Below are 18,910 nucleotides of genomic sequence, written 5' to 3' on the forward strand. Positions count from 1 at the left end.
ACTATGTTTTTAAAATCATATCCTACATCAACAATTTATTTAATACATTTAAAAAATGTGTTTTTAATATTTTTTTTTTTTGTTTGATTTTTGTTTTTATGTTTGAGCTTATATATCTCTATTATCATAACAGTCTGAGTAATTCTGTTTCCTGTAAACTGTAGTGTCAGCTTGGTGAACATATGTTGATTATGTATCTAGTCAGAAAGAATCATGAGCAGAAACCTTTTTTATTTTGGTAATTTTGTAATGGGTAATTCGAAATGTAATATTACTCTTCTGCTCATAATTAAAAAAAAATAAATAATTATAATTACATTTGGCTCCTTCTGATATTTCTCACTGGAAATGAACTGGCCTATGAATTTATATACTTTTAATGTACTGTATAAACTGCAACCACTTTACCAGCCGCTAGGTGACGCTAGAGAACTACATGAAAAGACAAATATTTAAAAATACAAACACTAAAATAATTAGTGCAAAGATAAAGTTCCACTAAGAATTCACACTCATAATTTCACACACACACACACACACACACACACACACACACACACACACACACACACACACACACACACACACACACACACACACACACAAAATATAGCTATAGCTATAAGTATATTTCATGTAATATTTTATGGATTGTCTATTACAGTAAATTTGCCTGGCTCTCAAACTTACATTAATACAACTATAAAATAAAGATTAAATATCACATATAATCATTTTGAAAGATTTATTTTGTAGTCAGTGTGGACAAAGACCCTGTAACACTGAATCAAATAAAACAGGGATACAAAAATACAAACAGACAAAGATATGAAAATGAAGACATGTGACAATAGATGGCAGAATGAGAAAACAGTAGAAACCGTTGTAAACCAGAGAACAACAAGTGAACATGGTGATGAAACAATAGATCAACCAAATTTGACATTCATATTGAGCCTTTAATAAGTAAAACATTAAGGCAATCAATGACTTAATGTGATTATGGGAATCTGTGCGAATTAAAAGAGAATTAAAAAATACAGCCACATATCCCAAATTTGATTCTCTTCATTAAAAAAAGTCTAAATATTTCATTTAAAAGTGCTGGAACTGGCAACATGATGTGCTCTAGTTAAAGGCACACTTTTATTTTTTTCTTCCTCATTGAAAAAGCTGTCGCCCCTAACAAAATGAAAATGACTTTTAAATGTTTAAAATCATGTACACATGTGATAAAGCTCACTCCTGTTACACCAGTAGACTAATAAAAGCTGTTTTGTGTACATTGAACATGTCACCTCAATACCATCAGTAGTAGCTGGGTTTCTCAGGAACCCCATTCCTGGACTTTTGTGTGTAAAATATATCCATCATTGTAAACTGAAGAGTTTGTACAATGGTATTGGTGACTGAAAAATCTTCCTACTGTATGATTATGAATCCAGATCACCAGGTGTCAGTATAAGTCCAAAAAATGACTGGACTGCGTCTTTAAAACATGGACACTGAGTATGTGAAAGAAAAAGCTGGCCCCAAACTCCCTTAGTTGCCATGCCCTTCAGAATTCACATTTTGCACAAGGTTCAAAAGTTAAGTTCTGGCAACTAGTAATAAATGTTTGAATGAGGAAGATGGAGAGTGTGATGAGTCTTGCATAGCTGAATACCCTCTCAAATTTGTGTGTTTTTGACTTTCTATTTCAGGAAAACATCAAGCTTTTTCTGAATGTTGTCAAAAGAGTCTATTCCCAAATAGTCGGCCTGGCCCTGTTCCCAGAGATGCCGGCGCTCCGCGGAGGACACGAGCGGCTGAACACGTTCCTCGCTCTCCACAGCTTCCTCCTGCCAACAACAGAACCGTCCAAGTAAAATCATCACATTAATGAACTCCATTCAATATAGGAATCTTTCAGTTTTGTACGTTTAAAAGTCTGTTTATACAATTGATATTTAACATGAATTTTTATTTTCCTAGTTTCTGCCCAAGCTTTTATTGAGCTTGATTTATATTCATTATTTATTTATTTATTAATATATATATATTTTTTTTTTTTTTGTGGGAAAATAGAACCAGGAATCTTGCAGTTTTGAAGAAACCTAGATATACAAGATTTAAAAGTGTGATTTCTGTGATTTTATATCAAATGAATTTACATTTTCTAGTTATGACAATGATTTTGTAGAAATTGTGAGAAATTTTTGTTTGTAATTTTCTAATTTTAAATCCCAAACAAAATGGTATTTTGGGGAAAAAATTCAAGACATGGAAAAAATATTATTTATTTTAAAACCTGTTAACTGTCTCTCACGTTTTTGAAGATAGACTTGAATGTGCATGATACAAACCTACATTTTTATAATTCATGACTGAAAACATTTTGTAACATGATTTTGATGTGCCATTTACATGGTAATGCAATGTCTGATTTTAAAATGGGTTTTAAAGGATGAATTTTGAGATTTTATGTTTTCAAGTGATATATAACTTCTGATGATTTCTAAAATGTGATAGGAGTCGTAGGTGCGTAGGTGTCCCGTATACGGGACGGGGTGACAATTAACAGGTTAAGTAAATCCCTAACAAAATATCCTTCTTTGAACAACATTCTCACAGTGATGAAAAAAAAATACTGTATGAGAGAGACTACAATTAAAAGTGTGATATATAAACATAAATATATAAAATAGCCGTGTGGATAATGTATCTTAATACAGTTAACAACAACAAAAAATGATTTAAGTCTGACAGTTAGGACATGGCCATGTAGACAGTGTTTTTCTTGTTCAGTGTGTTAGGCCTGACCTCACAGCCGGAGTTGAAGCGCTGGTCTCCATACTCTCGGATCAGAGCGGGCAGCACCTCGGCGCTGTACAGAGCCCACCACTGCAGCAGGAAGCCAGGCTGAGACGAGGCCTGCACGTCTCCTCTCAATCTCCTCTGCGTGAGGTTATACGTGTAGCTCCATGGCTTCATCTCGCCCAGGAAGTGCACAACCTTTGCATTTGCACCAAATCTGTGGACAGAAACACATTTTCAGCATTTATTCCTAAAAGATAGCAGGCATCCATAGCGTATATCAATGCATTTCAATGCTGAGCTGAAAATAAAATGCTTTGAGGTCAAGTAGGATTTCAGGATTTTACTGGTTAAAAGTCCTGGAAATGGACAATACACAATGATATTTAAATATGGTGTAAGCATATGCAATTTGTGACCCTCGCACTCTCAGCCTGTCTCACACTCTTCTTCCTCAGCTCCTGTAACACGATGTTACAGCATAAGCAGCCTTCATTTGATCCGTGTGTGTGTCTTGTTACCGTCCCATCATACGGCCAGCGTCAGTGACAGAGTGTCGAGCCACGGCTGAAGTCAAGGTGTCACACTCACTGTTTAAACGCTGGAAGGTACGTGTAGATGGCTATGCTGCTCATGTTATAGATGAAGGGAAGGTGTTTGTTGATGAAGCCATCCAGAACTCCTTGGTCTCCTCCTGTTGAACAAATGGAATTACAGTGGCTCTCTTTCATTTATCAGTTATTATTAGTGCAATTTAGAACACAGCAAGAAGTTTTGAAACACTGGTAACTTTTAATGTTGTGTTGGCTAACGCTCATCTTGTTGTATGGTGTTAGTTAGGTCTACACAACAACACCTTGAGCTCTCTCGTGCACCGTACTCGAGGGTTCGTAGAACATCGGATATTATGGTGAATGACTTGAACTTGACCCTTATATGGCGCATAGCACATGTATTGCGGCCCATAGAAACAGTCGCTAATGAGGAATCTACATATACATATCTTTGGTTTTGACTCATTTTCTGTTTCACACAGTCATATGTGATGATATCTGTTCAGACAGAGACAAACATTGTCCAAAACTGCTGACAACATAGTGAATGTCACATAATACACTAAATCAGGACAGTGAATGAAAATAAGTGCTCTTCAAAAATTGAGGAGTATACAGAGTATAAGGAATGTGTCCAGATGCTTACTAGTTGAAAAAAGACCCCACATATCTTAAAAAGGTCATGCTCTGAAAGAGCCTAGTTCCTGCATGCTTGTTCAAAGGTCACTGAAGACACGACGACCACCACAGAGTCACATGACACAGAGATATACATCTCACAGCATGATGCATACTGCACTAAGCACACACAGACGCTGAAATAGCTGCACTGTTAAAAACAAACAGTGAAAGGCTGTTAAATTAGCTTTAATTAGTCTGCTGTACAGTGCCGTGGTGGACACAGAATCCAGGAGTGTAGGAGGACACAGCAAATATTAATAGCACGCCTGCAGAAATGCAGACAGCTGGTTAACATAACATGAAAATTTGCCTATTATATACTCATCCTCATATCTTCTGAAACTTACATGATTTTTTTTTTTTTCATGGAGCACAACAGGAGTTATTTACTGTATAACAGCCGTTCTTATTTTCCATACAATGGAAATGGATAGTGACATGGCTGTCATGAAACATTTACGGCAAAATAAATCTGACATTAGTATGTTATTCACACTATGGTATTGTATGGCTTTAGATAACATAACATTATAGTATAACATACAATTATATAGAATTACATTTTTATGATACCCTTATAGTGTTTTTTTCTCTCTTCATTTTAGTTTAACAGCTTCTGGGTGAAATGCTATTTCATGCATACTGAGTTTTACACTGTTAAAGAGTTGGATTCCCATGCTAAACATGGACAAAGTTTCAAAAATTAAGTTGTACGTTTGAAGGAGTATTTCTGTTCCAAAAATACTCCTTCCGGTTTGTCACAAGTTTCGGAAAGCTTTTTCGAGTATGTGTCTGTGTGACGTTAGATGGAGCGGAATTTCCTTATATGGGTCCTGAGGCACTTCTGCCGGAAGAGCGCGCGCTCCCGTATAGCAGAGCACTGAGAGCACAACAGACTTCACTGATCAGAGCGAGAGACCGAATTGTCAGAAAAGGAGTGTGTTTTTGGTTGCCAGGGCAAGACAACCCTGCACAGATTACCAAAGAAAAAACAGCATTAAGGGACCAGTGGATGGAGTTTATTTTTACAGAGCATCAACGGAGTTGTGCAAGTGTTTGTGTTTGTTCCCTGCATTTTACAAACAAGGTCCAGTTTGACGCTGGATTTGCGTATCGTTTATTTCTTAAGGATGATGCAATCCCAACGAAAAAGGGTCACGATCGTGTGTTGGAACCGCATGCGGTGAGTAAAACTGCTTCAAATATTTCTGCCTCCTTGTTAGTGCATCCGCCTCCCATGCCAGAGACCCGGGTTCGAGCCCAGCTCGGAGCGAGTCGTTGCTGCTGCTGCTCTCGTTTAGTTTCAGTCTCGGGATCTGATTCTGGATCATAAATAAACGGCTGAATCTGACTGTTAGCCATGGTTTGTTTTGGATGATGGGTTTTCCCTCACGGTAATGTCACAGCTTCCAAACCCTCTCAACGCAAAAGCCTACTGGCGCTCGTGATTCTTTAGCTCCGCCCACACGCCACGCCTCCAGCCGGTCGTGTTTTTTCCGGGAAAAATCGGTACAGACTATCTTTCTCTTATGAATATAATAAAACTAAAGACTTTTTGGAGTTATGAAGAATGCAGTACTACTCTATAGGTACTCAAGATTAACAGGATATTGAGTGAAAACGAGCATTTCACCTCCCCTTTAACAATAAGATCTCATTACTTGAGGTTAGTTAATACATAAATTAAAATTAACAAACAATCAACAAAAAGTATTTATGCAACTAATATAGTTAACTAATGGAACCTTATTATAACAAACAGGGTTTGATATGCTCAGATTCAGGGAAAACAGAGAGTAAAAATGATTAAAACAAAGATTTAAAAAATGGATTTAATAAAAATCAATCGACCAACCAACCAATCAATCAATCAATGAAAAACAATGCCAAATTTAGTATAGCTTATTGATTTTGCTTTTTTTTTTCCTGATGATTGTGAAATTTAAAATCACAATGAAACAGAAGTGCTGGCTTTCAGAAATTGACTTTGTTCTATCTATCAGTTGTTGATGTATGGAATCAGATCTGAATGCGAACTTGAGGCTGAATGTATAAAATAAAGAGGCAGGATTTAAGAGGACTAAATGATTGGAGAAGTCCAACATACTCTATGTCACCAAGCCTGTTAAAAGATTGAGTTATGATATTTTGATAAAAAATTTATTAAACCATATGCATGGATACATTTTTACAATAAGATCCATAATATCCATTTGGAAAACAGGAATGATGAATTTTCATTTCATGCCAACCCATAAGGTTATTGTTATCTAGCAAATTCATTTTTTCAATATCTAGCTGTTAACCTGTGGGCTGCGCTTAGAATCCAGTGCCATCCTCGGCACTAAAACACATGAATATTTGCCCTAGGACAGGCCATGTGCATGCTATAAGGAAATGAATATAGTCAGTACAAACCATATGCAGCATCCACACTGCTAGACAAAGAAGACATTTTCAAACTCACCTAATAATGCTACATGCCTACTGCAGATGAACTAACATGCTGGAGCAATAACAAATGATTTATGTGTTTGCAAAGCATGCTAGTGTACCAACCAAACCAATCTAGAGTAATTTTATTTAGGCATGCCTTCAGGTGCCCAGAAACAGGGTTCAGAGTTCTCCCCTGGGCTTTCCTTGTGCAAGTGGCTCTACAAACATTACTGCGGTCTTGGAGGGTTCATTTTGAGAGGATGATCTGAACAGGAATGTGCATAGTCTCTGGCTGGTTTACACTAGCAGAGGATGAGGACAAGGCCACAGGATAGCCTCAGGTCATCAGGACTGTAATAAACCAGGAAATGGAAAAATGCTTGTTTAATTCACCGTTTCAGAGATTCAACTGCTCTGCAGGTACAAGAGAACACACTGATACTTTTACCACGGATGGCAGTTGTCTGAACGCCCAACAAAACTGGAAGTGATTTGGCTGGTTTATTAGTCTGACGCTAAACACACTCAAAACTGCTGGACACTGTGATTATTACTTAACATGCTCACTGTTCTTTGTATTTTATTAGTTTAACCTCACCACTCACCCCCAACCCCCCCACCCCCCCCCCCCCCAAAAAAGTGTCACTTTGAATTTTTTTAAGCATGACTTTACATTACAAATAATATCTAATCACCTAGCACACTGTAGCAACCACCAAACAACACCATTACAACCATACAGAACATCTGTATAACCAGCTAGAACACCCTAGCAACAACAAGCAATGCCCTTACAATCATACAGAACATCCTAGCAACCACATATAAATTGCCTTATAACCCTCCAGGAAACCCTGTCAAACACATAGCAAGGCAATAGCAAAAAATTAGCAACGGCCTTACAACTATCTACAATAGCAACTGCTTTACAATTATCCAGAACACCATATAAATCACCTAGAAACCATTTGTACTATCTACCAACCATCTTACAATCTAGCAATCAACTAGTAATGCCCTAGCAACACCCGAACAACTTGCCCAGAACATCCTAGCAATCACCTAAAAATGACCTAGAAAGCACCTAGCAATGCCCTTACAACTGCTGTATCTAGAGTAACCTATTATCACCTTTCAACCATCTATAACACCCTAGCAACCACATAGCAACACCCTTAAAGCTATCTAGAAAACCTTACAATCATCTTAAACCCTAGCAACCACAGAGAATGCCCAGGCAATGCCATAGTAACCACACTGAACAATCTAACAACGCCATAGGAACCACCCAGAACACCCTAACAATTCCATGGCAATCACAAAGAACATCCTAACAATGAATTTTGATTTAGACTTATTGTGACGAGGAGCCCATCATTCAATTAGCATCGCCCCTGGCAACAGCAATTATGGCTGCACTGATTGGAGACAGCTTCCCCCAATCAGCTCATCAGGAGGAGAGAGATATAAATGCCACAGCAAACCTCATTTGGGGTAAGAGTATTCAATGTGCACTGACCTGTCTAATGTGTGTTTCCTTCTTCCTAGGTAGCGACTGAGAACTAGGCCAAGCCAGCAACACTCTCACCACCACCGCATGAAAAAGCAAGCTATTCCCCGAATCCACCTACACTCACAACATCACAGCAGAGTACCTTGTTAGACATTTGGCAGAGGTGTCAGTCCAGCAGCAGCAACTGCACAGCTCGTTGTCAGCCATGCTTGGCATGCAGAGGAATTGGTTTGCCTACGGGTCAAGGCAGCCGCACGAGTGCCCCTCCCAGAGCCGAGAGCAACCACACATCAGCTCTTGACCAAACTCACCAGTCAAGATGATGTGGAGGCTTATTTGCATACATTTGAGGTAGTGGCTTGTCGCGAGGTGTGGGATCAAGCTGAATGGGCACAGTTACTTGCACCTCTCTTGACAGGGGTGCCCCAACGGGTCTACTATTTGCTGTCTGCCACATCTGCAAACTATTAAGCCATCTTAAAACAGGAAATCCTTGCAAGGGTGGGTCTCTTACTGCTATGTCCCAACTAGAAATTCCAAGACTGGGCATTCAAGCCCCATGTGCTGATTCGAGTGCAGGCAGCACAGCTTGTGAGGCTGGCAAACTTGTGGTACTTCCAAGGTGATCCACAGGTGGATGATGTCTCTGAAAGTATGGTGATAGATTGCCTCTTGAGAGACCTACACCAGGTGCATCGGGGGCATGTCAGCATGACCAATCCTAGTATCCTCATGGAGGTGGTAGAGGCATTGGAACTATCAGAAGCTATACAAGCTAGAGAGGGGTTGGGGAGAGTGTTGGCTCTAATACCCCCAGAGAGCCCCAGGAGAGCGACAGAGAACAGCCTCAGAACAGGAGACCAGGATGAACCTATGCCGACTGATTGAAATCCTCCTGAAATGTGAGCCTGGATGGCAGGCTGCATTATGCACCAGCGAGTGCCCACAGGTGCACCAGAGAGGGAAGTGCAAATCAATGGCCATGAGCAGCCCACTACCTGAAGACCACCCAGAAAGAGAGCAAAAAAGAGGATGATTCCCAGATTGAGAACTTAACTGTGTATGTTGATCTTTTCCAGCAGATGGGGCAAGGAGGCTCCTTAACGAAAGAACAATTGGAGGACGGCGGGCAGGGCAGAGTGGTCAATGGCAAAGAACACCTCCCTGGACCCACCCGTCTCCCAATTTTGTGGTCCAGAATAGTTTCTTATATTGTGTGGAAAATAGATGGGGAGAAGAAAGACCAAGGCAAAGCTGGTCATGGAGTTGACCCACTCACAGCCTGTGAGCACTTCAACCAAACACTCAAATGGATGATCCGGCGGTTGATCACTGAGGATGCTTGTGACTAGGACTACATGCTGATATATGTACTCTTTTGTGTACTGGACGTACCCCAAGCCTCCACTGGAAGTGCCCCGTTTGAGCTGTTGTTTGGTCGTCAACTCTGAGGATTACTGGACATGGCAAAAGAGGCCTGGAAGCAACAGCCATCCCCACTTCGCACCTCCACTGAGCATGTTAGGGAGATCATAAACAGAGTAATGCCTTTATTAAAAGAACAAATGATGAAAGCCCCTGGGGTTGTCATCCAACGGTGGGCCTACAGGGCCCCAGAAGCCGGCTGGCACAAAGGATGCTTAAGCTATGAGTCCTTAAAGCTTTCAGGAGCCCATGGTCCAGCCCTTGCGTGATGGTACCAAAGAAGGATGGCACCTTCTTTGTTTTGTAATGACTACCATAAGCTCAACAGAGTGTCCACATTTAACAGATACCGCATGCCCCGAGTAGATTAGCAGATTGAATAACTAGGGAGGGCCCACTTCATCTCTACACTGGACCTGACAAAAGGCTATTGGCAGGTCCCCCTCACAGCCCAAGCTTGAGAGAAAAACACCTTTAGCACTCCCTCTGAGCACTGGCAGTACCGGGTCCTTCCCTTCGGGCCGCATGAGGCACTGGCAAAATTTCAGCGCAATGACGGACATCTTGCTTTGGCCCCATTAACAGTATGCTGACACCTATCTGGACGATGTAGTAATACACAGGTTGTGGCCTAGTGGTTAGAGAGTTTGACTCCTAACCCCAGGGTTGTGGGTTTGAATCTTGGGCCGGCAATAACACGACTTAGGTGCCCTTGAGCAAGGCATGGAACCACCAACTGCTCCCCGGTCACCATACTTGGCTGAATGTCATGTCACTTTCACTTTTTTTAAGTTAAAAACAAGCAAATACCAAGTATGCTGCAGTGGAGCAGGAAACCTTGGTTATAAAATGGGCCATCCTGGAGATGTGTTATTATCTGTTGAGGTGAAAGTTTACACTGATCACAGACCATGCCCCCCTCCAGTGGATGGCCCATGGCAAAGACACAAATGCCTGGTTGATACATGGTTATTTGTGCAGTTTTAACAACCCCAGTCAGTTTGTCCTCTTAAATTTTTATCTAGTTTCTCATGTTCTTTTCTCCCAAACTCAAAGCTTCATTGAGCAGAGAATACCACAAGACACCATGACAACAGTCAAGAAGAGTTCAAGCTTTCCCTGTTATGACCACAAAAAAACTATCTCAGCTAAAAATAAATCAATCATTGCAAATAACCACACCATTAGAACTCTGATATGTCAGATACCAATCAGCAGTCACTTCAAATCTACCAAAGACAAAAATAGACCAAAAACTCAGACGGACAATATTGTGTAGCATTTATGTGACCTGCAATTATGACAGTCCAAAAGAGTCAATGTATTCTGTGGAATAACAAAAGCATAATACACAGGCTTTTGAAAATGTGCCAGTCTCCATAATGTAAGCAGAGCCCACCCGCACAATGCAGCAATCTAATTGGTTCCTCGACCGTCATGCTCAAACTCACAGCCAGACTCATGAGAATGGGCTCGCTGTGTCGTGGAGCTAAAAACAAGTCCAGAAATTTACACCAATACATCATAAATCTGCAAGTAACTCGCACACTCGGACATATGCAAACAATTACTCTGCATTTTGTCAAGTAACGAGTTTAAAAACTAAGTATAGGGAAAAAGATACATGCACTCTATTTGTCTGTTACCCATAAAAGTTTTATAACAAGCACATTCACCAAGAGGTGGCTTTAGAAAAATGGCCCTTGGCTCCTAAAGAAAAGGAAAACAGGGTTGCCTTGAAAAGGCTTTTGTTTGCTGAGGACGCCCGTGCCAAATTCCTCTTTGCCAGGCTTATGAACCAGCTGTGTTGGGCAATACTCGAGAGGGTATGTTGTGCATTTTCTCTTGAGGTAATTTTGTGATGAAAACAGGGAAGGGAAGGCTTAATTACACTGACAGTGTGTGTGTAAGGTGAGCACACGTCGAAATGCTGGGCATGTGGGGAAATGCAGAGATGCTTCAGCTGCAATAGAGAGGTGGAATGATAAGGGCTGATGCAGGAAGATGAATCAATTCAGAAACTATAGCTATCAAAAATATATCTGATGGGCTATTCAGCCATGATTAGCCTTGAATCTAGGCAAGGTACTTGATAAGCACCCGGTTCAACAGAGATATAAATATGGGAATTAAATTTTATCTAGACAAGATTCATGAGCAGTGTCTGAAACCGTATATAGTGCACTATATTGGGTGTCAAAAATGTTATAATGTTGTCCGAATTCTGGGTGGACAAGTTTATTCCCTACATTAATTCGCTACTTTTTACCCACAATCCTCTCTGATTTTGAGTGTATTGCTGATGTACACTCTCTGAAGCACTATTTCCCATGAAGCAATGTGCAGAGTGGACTGACGAGTTGAAAGAGTTTGAATGAGAGATGCAGTTTACATCTTTGTGCAGAGTGGACTGACGAGCTGGAAGAGTTTGAATGAGAGATGCAGTTTACATCTTTCTTATTTATGCTTTAACGTTTGTTTCATGCATTATTAATATTTAAAATATATAATTTTTTTCAATAACTCAGTTTAATGTTTTACTTATTTACTGAAGTGGCATTGCTGTTAACTATGACAATTTTTTATCTTATCTGAGCGTAAAACGCTGCTTGGGGGAGTTTCAAGATACTAAAAATAATAAATACATAAAAATATGTGTTATATGAGTATGTGTAATATGTTTTTTTTTGTCAGTGTTTTAATAGTATTTAATGATTGTGAACATATTAAGCATTACAAAACGAATTTGCCACAATACCACTGATAAAACAACAAAGCTGGCGCAGAGGTATGTATTATTAAAATATGAAGTCATTGTGAGTGTTATTTTTTTATAAATATTATTTTTAATTATTATTAAAACACATATGTGATAAAGATGCTTCTGCAGAAAATAACAATAAATTAAATTTGCTACATTAGATTTTAACTAGCCCAATCCTAAACCTAACCTAACACAATCAAGCAAATAAAGTAATTAATTGTTGTTCAGCTTGGAAAAAAAAAAATGCAGTATTGACATGCACATGCCCAGTAGGACAATATGGCTGTAGTTGGATCTCTTTTAGCCCTAACTGTTCCAGCTCTCTGACGCACATGGTATAGATCAGTCTCAAATTCGTTTACTTCATTTAGTTTACTCCTTTCACTATAGGGATTAGTGAATGAGGTCTAAGCTCTAAAATTAAATAAAAAGAAAAAGTGCCATTAATAAAGTGGTCTATATGAGGAGTTTTTCAATATTGAAAAATGAATAAAAAAAGAATGTGTAAATAATTATTTGAATATATATTATGCATTATTTATTTTAATGTAATTGTAATTATACATTTATTTGTCTATTTCTGGTCATTTTCTGATTTTTGATTACTTAATGTATTTGATTTTATTTATTAATTTTAATAAAAAATATATATTTTTATTTATTTATTTTTTTGTCTTTAATTTTTCATTTCATAAAAAATGAAAACTATAATGTATGGCAGAAGAGCACTTCGCAACACTTAATAGCACTTAATATCATCACTCATGAAAATTCCCCAAACTACTACCAACCAATAGTGCAGGTGTGCAGCGAGATGGAGAGGGAGAGGGGAGGGGGAGTTTTCAGGAGTGATGATAGTAAGTGCTGCGAAGTGCTGAGATGGGAGAGGTATGAATCAACTCATCTAAGCTGAGGGAAGAACATAGTGGAATGTGGAAAAACGGTGGTGTTTACCTTTAAGGTCTGTTTACATCAAGAATAATAGCAATTATGATAACTAAAGTTACACAATTGTAATAATCATTCTAATTCTATGAGAATGGTTCATACCACAGCTATACCAGTAACAACAATAGAGGAACAATAGAGTGTTTTTGTCTGATGAATGAAAACATGGACAGCCAATTGGAATCCAGCCAAAGCTTGAGCTTTTAAAGTGGTAGAAGACAAAACTACAGTCTGTACTCATAATAAACAAATCGTTATTGTTCATTGTTGTGGATGCTAATATAGTTCCCTTTCAATATTACACTTGTACTGCATCATATGCCATTTAGGCTAGATGCTACAGGAAAAGTAATTTTTCTCAGATTTCTGAAGCCTTTTTCAATCATACAGTTAAACTGCATGACCATTGGTTCAAGGAGTTCAATAGAAACAGGCAAGGAAACAGACTATATAAGTGGCCGTCTCACTGAGGATACATTCTTCTTCAGCAACGACAGATCTATCTTCGCTGGATCCGAGACCTGAAGCCACTCAAGCAGCCGAGATTCGCCCCTGATAGCAGCAGATCAGCCGCAGATCAGCCGCCTCTCCCTGCACCCCACTCCCTAACAGCTCGCTGCTCCTGAGCAGCCCTATAGCTTTCTCTGCTCATCGCCTCAGCCTGCCACTCCCGAGTAGCCTCGATCGGCGCACAGCTTTCTGGCAGCTGGATCAGTTTGCAACTCTCCTGCAAGCCTGGTCAGTACTTCAAATTGTTTCACATTGTTTCAAATGTCGAGCCACGGTTGTGGTTAGTTCAGGGCACCCCTGAATGTCAATGAAGGGGACAATAAGTGCCTGCGATGCCTGGGCAAGTCCCCCACATAAATCAAATACATCCTCATTACCTGTCCACATTGCTTGGATATGAGTCTGGCCTCTCTGCGTTCACAGATAGCTTTCTTTTCAGAAAGTGACTCCGCTCCTCACCCCATCCTGTTTCTCTCCTCCCAGGAGCCTGTGAGGAAGAAGCAGTGGGGCAGAGGATTTCAGCGGTCAGAGGAAACTGAGCTCAAGTTGGCTCAACCCCTGCGTGCCTCGGTCTCCCCGCAGAGAAAGTTTTCACCCGTTTGATTCTCCCACCTAGACCAGCATCCTTCCACTAATGCGAACAACCTGGTCTCATTTGGTGGGTCTAAAGATGAGGCACTGGATGACAGCATGTTTATAGCAGCTTCGGACGCAGAAGACTGGATGGGCTCGAACCAGGACACCCCCAACCCCTTGCCGTTTCTCTAGCCAATTGAAGCCAGGGCTTCACTGGAAAATGAACTTATCTGTGTCCTGTCCAAGGCCGTTAAGCAGCTCAGTCTGGAGTGGTCTGCATCTGAGGAGCGGTCAAGCAGCCGTCTGGATGCGTGGTTCCTGCCGCGACATCACCAGGCCCGTCCACAGAGAGCCGCGCCCTTCTTCCCTGAGGTCCACAAAGAGTTCGAGTACGAAGTTGTGGTGCACCCCTACTCAGCCCGCCTGAAAACATCTGCCTCTCATGCTCTCACCATGGTTGACGGCCCGGGCTATGAGGTTGAGGGCTATAACAAGATATCTCCAGTGGATGAAGATGGAGCTCAGAGTCAATTTTTCCTAGAGCTCGTTGTCTACAAGCCAACGTATCACCTTTCTGGGAACAATTACTGACTCGATCCATATGAGAGCCATAGTCTGGTCGATGGCAACCTCTGCTTCTGAAATGACTTAATTCGCCTCAACAAGGTCTTTGAGCTCGACGGTTACCCAACGCCCCAAGTGAAGTGCCCTATATATCTCCATGCTCGATCTTTCAGATAGGGTGGGACCTTATCAATCCCCAGGAGGAGAAGGTAGAAGCCGTACATGCCACCTCTGGACCTTGTATGAAAACTCAGGTACGAGTGTTCCTAGGGTTGGCGGGTTATTATCTCTGCTTCATCCCTAACTTCTTCTCTTTAGCTGCCCGATTGAAAGACCTGACCAGGAAGGGACAGCCCGAGTGCATGGTTTAGAGCCCTGAAGCAGAAGAGGCATTCCGCGGGATTAAACAGGCGCTGACCGCAGAGCCGGTCTTACGTGCAGTTTACTTCAGCTGCCCCTTCCTGCTGCAAATAGATCCCATATTATTCATTAGCAGGAAGCTGACAACGGCAGATAAGAATTATGCCACGGTGGAAAAGGAAGTACTGGCACCCCTGCAGTGGATGGCCAGGGCGAAGGACACTAACGGCAGGGTAATGCGGTGGTTGCTCTCCCTCCAGGACTTCCATTTCGTCGTCCGCCACCGAGCAGGGGCCGCCAACACCAATGTGGACGGACTCTCGCAGATCTGGTCAGTTTTTTCAGGCCTGTCAGGGGTCACTCCCCGCCCACTCCCAGTTTCCCCCTGACTGTTCTCGCATTTTTCTCCAGGAGCAGGAGATGGACAAGGAGCACCTGCACTCACTCATCATGGGCTGATCGGCCACAGCTGAGGCTCATTCGCTCACAGCCAGATAAGTCGTGCGAGGCTTGGCCAGGGAGGGCTGGTCTTCTCTATACTGGGAACTAACATGCATTCTCCTCTCCCTTCCTGAAACGAGTGTGTAGCCGATCAGCACTGCCACGAGCACTACATGGAACCACCGACCACTGGAAACCCACATGGAGAGCACTTACTCAACTCAGCACCTTTCTACTAGTTTCAGTTCGACGTTTGGGGATAAATCCACCCTCCGGGGAATTTATTTTGAGCTCTCCTTGTCGTGTGTTCCTTCCACCCGTGACAAAGGGAATTATTGTTAGGTTATGTTAGTAACCGAGTATGTTTTCATTATACTCAATGTTATAGTTTTTGTTCTTGGTGTGAAACGCCTTGACAGCATGGACAGACCAGGAATATTAATGTAAAATGCTTCAAACTACACAATAAACTGTCAATGCCCTAAAAGCCATTTGCTCCAACTGAAATTTAGAGCTTTGACACAATCTAAAACCAATTGATAGTGCTATTTTACATACCGTCAAAGTTTCCGTGCTCTGTGCAATACTTCAGAAGTTTGCTGTAGGTTTCGTTAGATGGGCGAAACACAAACAAACCAGAGTTAAAACAATCAGGCCAGCCGGGGTCTGGAGTTGCAGACAGCTCTTCTGTCAAACAGCTCATCTATGTTTGATACCACCTATACAACCAACAGAAAAGCCTCATGAAAATCATCAAAAATAAGTTCAAATTGAGGCAATTTTAAAATTTTCTTCATACATATCTCTGGTCTTATTGTGTACAAAAAGTCAAAATAGCTATATATAAAATGAAACATATTTCACCTCAAGATCCCATAAATTCTAGATGAATAAATCAAATACTTTCAGAAATTTGCATTGATAAAAAAAAAAAAAAATATATATATATATATATATATATATATATATATATATATATATATATAATGTAATTCAAATGACATTACAAACCGCATTAGAAATATTTAATGCATGTTTTGACAAGGCACAATTTGAACTGGTTCAAAATCATGATGCAAACTCACCAGTGTGTCTGCATCCATAAACACACATTTGGAATATTTTGTGAGAGTCCAGCAGTGCAGCTTGGTGAACGTGACACCCAGATCAGGTCTCTTCATCATGGCTAAGGTTGCTGTGTCCCCACTGTTCAACACATCCACTACCCTGACTTCATCAAAGATCTTATGAGGAACTGCCCTAAAGACAATTAAAAACGTCATCTTTTGTCTTCACAGAAGTCGAAGTTTCAAAGTACAAAACTGGCTGGAGTTAAGCATGTTGTACCTTGTCTGATTGGACACATGGGGTCCAATGAGCACCACCAGCTTTTTTGAAGTCTTGTGGTTCCTAAGAGATTTTCCAAGCACCATAGCTCCTCTTGCATAGCTATCGTTTGTGGTCAGAGTGACAAATGCCTGTTCTGCTAAAGATATTAGTTTGACATAACACCGGTCTAATGAATTTGATTTCACATTATTATGCTAATGCACAACAGATCACAACATAATGGATTTCCTGGAAAATCAAGTGATGCATGTTTCCTATAACAAATTAACAAATTGTTCATGAAAAGCCCTGTTCTTAAATGGTGAGAGTCCGAAATATTAATAATCGTTAATAACACACCACAGAATGATGATATTTAGGACTGTTTTTCAGCTGTACTAACTGAATCAACAGACTCTGTGTACAGCAGTTTTACCTGATAATGAGACCAATATTGAGACATTACTTTAATAGAATAGAATAGAATAGAATAGAATAGAATAGAATAGAATAGAATATAATGAGCTGATTGGTGTCTCATGCCACCTACTGGTTAGGGTTTATTTGTGCATTTTTTATTCATAAATGCGTACTATATTAATATTAATTAAATTATTTTAGATATTTATTTCTTAATTCTATTATAAATATGTATAATTATATATTATACCTGTTCCCCTATGCCAGATACATGCAGATAGGCTGAGTGTCATTTACATTATTAAATGTGGGCTCATTACATCATTTTGTCTGAAAGTTTGAAAAATAGAAACTACTTTTACATGTGTATGCAATATAATGGGATATATTAAGAAATGTACTAGCAAAACTACCCCAGTGGGCATCAGTGGCTACCCTTCTATCTCTCAGTTTTACTTAAACGTATTTAAAAACTGAAACATCGAAGCAAATGTTTATTGCCTCCTCTGTATTGTACATATTATATGTTACTATGTAATTTAATCTGGGATGAGTATTATATTATTTTCCATTTATAGACCCCCATCATAGGTTTTCTCTGAGAATCAGTCATTAAATCTGCTCAGCTTTACATCATCATGGATCAGTCCCCTCCAGAAAAAAGCAGCACATGGCAAACAAAACCCCTGACTGAATTTGGAACGTTTGGATGTTTGGATTTATTTATTCATTTATATGTAATTTTGATTAAGCTATTTTTTTTTCATAAACAGGTTCATGTGGAAGCTCATTTATAAACAGAACATTTCTACACACAAATCTATTATTCTGAACAATACAAGTATATTAGAATAAATCTTGTACAACAGTGGTATTGTTCTGTTGAGACAATTATTCAATTGTAACCATCAAATTAGTATAATTATTATAAGATTCCAGTAACCCCAAAAGAGTTTGCAATATTATTTGATGCCATTTCTGAGGGCTATATTCATCTATTCTCTAATTATATATTTTAATCTAATGGTTAAACATACAAAATACAAATCTGTTTAACATGTATATATATATATATATATATATATATATATATATATATATATATATATATATATATATATATATATATATACACAAACAAAAATTGGCTAACAATAAACCAAGCATCATACTGTTTAAAATTGATTTATTGATATATTATATTATATTTCTTATGTCACAGCGTGGCAATGTGATCAATGTTACTTTACTCATCGCTGTAACATATTAATCAAAGAAAGAAAAGTATTTTGTTATTACAGGAAATTGTATTTTATTGAATTATTTTCTAAAGATTTCTGGTATGGATTTTCATTTATGGATTTTTAAAATGACCATAATTTATAGGTTTCCACATTTTGAACGCGACAAAGCACGAGCGCCGCCTGCAGGAAGACTCGTGTGTCTCTCCGCATGAACGCGTCTTCAGCGCCGTCAGTACACGCACACGTGACTTGGTTGTGTGATCATATCACTAGTGGCCTATGTGTACAGGAACAGGCCCGTCGCAACAAGGCAGGCAAACCAAGCAATTGCTTGGGGCCCCGAGCTGAC

At 39.8% G+C, this 18,910-nt stretch overlaps 1 pseudogene; it reads right to left on the reverse strand.

Moving 5' to 3' along the window:
* Window positions 1-1,602: 1,602 nt before the first annotated feature.
* LOC113065897 (glycogenin-1-like) lies at window positions 1,603-18,571 on the reverse strand (annotated as a pseudogene).
* Window positions 18,572-18,910: the final 339 nt, after the last annotated feature.

This window comes from Carassius auratus, chromosome 49 (genome assembly GCF_003368295.1).
Source record: "Carassius auratus strain Wakin chromosome 49, ASM336829v1, whole genome shotgun sequence".
NCBI lineage: Eukaryota > Metazoa > Chordata > Actinopteri > Cypriniformes > Cyprinidae > Carassius > Carassius auratus.